This window comes from Mesoplodon bidens (genome assembly GCF_964165515.1).
Source record: "Mesoplodon bidens genome assembly, chromosome: X".
NCBI lineage: Eukaryota > Metazoa > Chordata > Mammalia > Artiodactyla > Ziphiidae > Mesoplodon > Mesoplodon bidens.
The window spans coordinates 58,110,657-58,114,012 of record NC_138163.1 but is presented as its reverse complement, the minus strand read 5'-3'; the positions used below and the strand labels follow the sequence as shown (position 1 = coordinate 58,114,012).

Here is a 3,356-nt window from a genome sequence, read left to right as displayed (position 1 = left end):
AGGAATATGCAGAGGAAGCAAAACAAAAACAGGAACCCAGAGAAGTAAGCTTGCTTTTGCTCGGAGAACATTAACAAAACCGTGAATTTGAGCTTTCAGCTTTTTATGACCTTGCGGGGTGTAGGGGATTAGAGATAAAGACCAGAGTCAGAGCGCCCTCGCCAGAGCAGTTAAAGGCGTGGCGGATAACTGGCGACGCTGGAGGGGCGCGAGCTCCAATGGCACTATGAGACCCAAGCCGGCGGCCGGAGCCCGGGAGGCGCAGGGATGTGCCGGTCACTGCCACTGGGATGGTCCCCGGCTACCACCGACGCTGCTCCGGCCCAAGAGCCAAACACCATGGAGACCTTGGATCCTGACACCCCCCGCCCCCAGGATGCTGAGCCCACCAGAACTGGAGGTGAGCTTGAGCTCGGGAGTGACCAACAAAGGTTTGAATCGAAGGGGGCCTTTGGGTTTCAGCATCCTGTTAAGACTTTTTACCCATTTCTAAGCGTCAAGAGTATCTGCAGAGTTCGTGCGAGAAGGTGCTGGCTAGTTTCCCTGTGCAAGCCACCATTCACTTCTGCAGCAATGAGTCAGATTCAGATGAGGAGCAAAAGGAAGAAACCCTTCAGTGCCAGAAGGCTGGAGGCGGCCCGGGAGGAAAGGGCAGAGACAGGCTGACAAACCCAGGACGGCAACCTGGAGGCCATGGCGGCCTCGGTGGTAAGGGTCCGCTCTCCAGCCCTGACTCTCCAGAGGTGCTGCGTGCCCCTCATCCAAATAAGCCTGTCTCTCCTTCACCAGGCCCACCTCACATACGCCCTGGGGGACAGCCCTTGGGGACAGCTGCGCCAGGACACTTTGCGTTTCCACTGGGTGTACAAGAACTTGACTGTCTCTGGCCAGCACCCCACTCTTGGCAAGGACTCAGCTTTTACTCGTCCTTCTCTTGGTGATTTTTTGAGCCTCACTTATACCTTTGAGAAAGAATTCTAGGACCAAGAAAAGGTTTGAGTCCACATGGGTTGTTATCAGGTAGGCCAACTTTCAAAGCACGTTCAGCAATGTCACTGTGCCGATCAAACGAAAAATTATTCCATGTCGATTAATAACCCACCCACACCCACGCCTCTCACTTAACCTGAGAATTCTTCTTTAGCTATTTCCACTTTCGTAAAAGTGATTTTAGATATTGTCCAAGGTTGATGTGGTTGTTTAGTGGCATTCTAAAAAAAATTTATTTATGAAAAACACAAAACACTGAATAATTTTCATAAGAGTAACAAAAATAAAAAGGTAAGGATTTGTGGGGGACCGTTCTGGATAAAAATGTATATGATTCTTGTCTAAGGTCTGTCTGTGTGAATAGAAGAGCTTTAACTCTTAGTTTGGGACTGCTTTGGGCTTATTACTTGAATAGAATAACACTTTAAAAAAATGTATTGGAGTACAGTTGATTTAAAATGTGTTGGTTTTTGCTGTACAGCGAAGTGAATCAGTTATACATATACACATAGAATAACACTGTTTTCAATCAAAGTATCTAATGCAATATCATTTTCAGCTTTTTATATTTTGATGACCAAATGAGTGTATTTGTCAAGGTTTTTTCTTACTTAACTGTCTTACGTGTGGTTGTCTTCCCAGTTTCTACTTGACATAAATATTTTGAAAGACAAAAAAAAAAAAAAAAAAACCAGAGTCAACCAGGTGGGACATCTACTATAAGACACCCACTCTCTTATAAAATTAGGATTCCAAAAAGCTATGTGCCCAGTACAAAGGTAAACTGGAAATAAACATACTCCTCCTCACACACCAAGGGATTCTAAAGAAAATCGCCTCTCTCAAAACTTGGTGTTGGATGGTGGGGCAAAAATCTCCCCTGAAAATTAAGTTTAAAGTGGTTTTTTGTTGGTAGTGACCTCATGCAGGTTTTAGTGGGTCAATTGCTTATCCATATGGAACGAAATAAGTTTGGATCCTGTGGCCTATCATAAACAGTCTCAAATTCTTTGAAACTCCTTTCATCACGAGGTGGGGTCTATTTCTCCTTCCGTTGAAATTGAGTGGCCTGTATGACTTTTCTGAATAATAGAATATAATAGAACAAAAGAAGATGTGCCATTTTCTAGGCTTGGCCTTTAAAAAAATGGCAGTCTCGGGCTTCCCTGGTGGCGCAGTGGTTGAGAATCTGCCTGCTAATGCAGGGGACACGGGTTCGAGCCCTGGTCTGGGAGGATCCCACATGCCACGGAGCAACTAGGCCCGTGAGCTACAACTACTGAGCCTGCGTGTCTGGAGCCTGTGCTCTGCAACAAGAGAGGCCACGAGAGTGAGGGGCCGTGCACCGCGATGAAGAGTGGCCCCCGCTTGCCACAACTAGAGAAAGCCCTCACACAGAAACGAAGACCCAACACAGCAAAAATAAATTAATTAATAAACTCCTACCCCCAATATCTTCTTAAAAAAAATTAAAAAAAAATAGCAGTCTCCACTTTCTGTCTCTTGGAACACTTGCCCTGGCAGAAGCTAGCCTACACGTAAGAAGTTTGACTACTCTGAGACTGTCATTCTGTGAAGAAGCCCAAGCTAGCCACCTAGAGAGGGCACATGGATGTAACATCCATAATGTGGGATGATCCAACCCAAACTGTGTGGGCCAAAGTATTTTGAAAAGGAATTTGTGATGCTGATCTACTCCTTCATTTAAGAGTGCTTTCTCATCCTGCAATGCAGCCATCCAACCATAATATTCAAACATGAGGAATAGAGCGTCCCCCAATGGGAAAAGCTGTAAGTTGGGTTTGTGATTAGTGCATGAGTATCAGAGCCTTAAACAGGCATACACAGATGGAAGATCAAGTGTATATTCTGAATAATGGAATAATAGTAAATTGGGATTTATTTAGACCTAGAAGTTCCCATTGTGGGGCTGTCTACTGATTGCATTTCCAGACTGAACTCACAGCATACAGTCCTTCACCTTTTCCAGCCTAACTTGCATTCTCAACCTCAGGCCCACACTGTTTCATCAGAGTATCCTTTTATTTACCATTAGTTTCTAACAGATTGCTGGGGAACAGAAACAGAACCACCAAGCAGGCACTAATCTCAACAGTCAATGACAGATTGAGCAGGAAGGCATAAAGAACCCAAAGAATGATTTCTGAATTGCAAATTTTCCATGAAAGCTGAAGAAATGACTAGTTTCCTCTGATATATTTGCATTGTCAGAAATGATAAATGAAGCTGAGATTCCATTATTCATAGTTTTAAGTGGAATTTGTTTACACTACTGCTTAGTATTTATTTAACCTCCTTTAAGAAGTGCTAATTTAATAGCCCTCAGAATCCATCAATAAAAAAGG

At 44.1% G+C, this 3,356-nt stretch overlaps 1 pseudogene across 1 annotated transcript; it reads left to right on the top strand.

The window, feature by feature from the left end:
- The first annotated feature begins 226 nt into the window (after positions 1 to 226).
- LOC308609161 (protein ripply3-like) lies at positions 227 to 769 on the top strand (annotated as a pseudogene). Its single transcript has one exon. The product of its transcript is annotated as a protein ripply3-like (transcript).
- Positions 770 to 3,356: the final 2,587 nt, after the last annotated feature.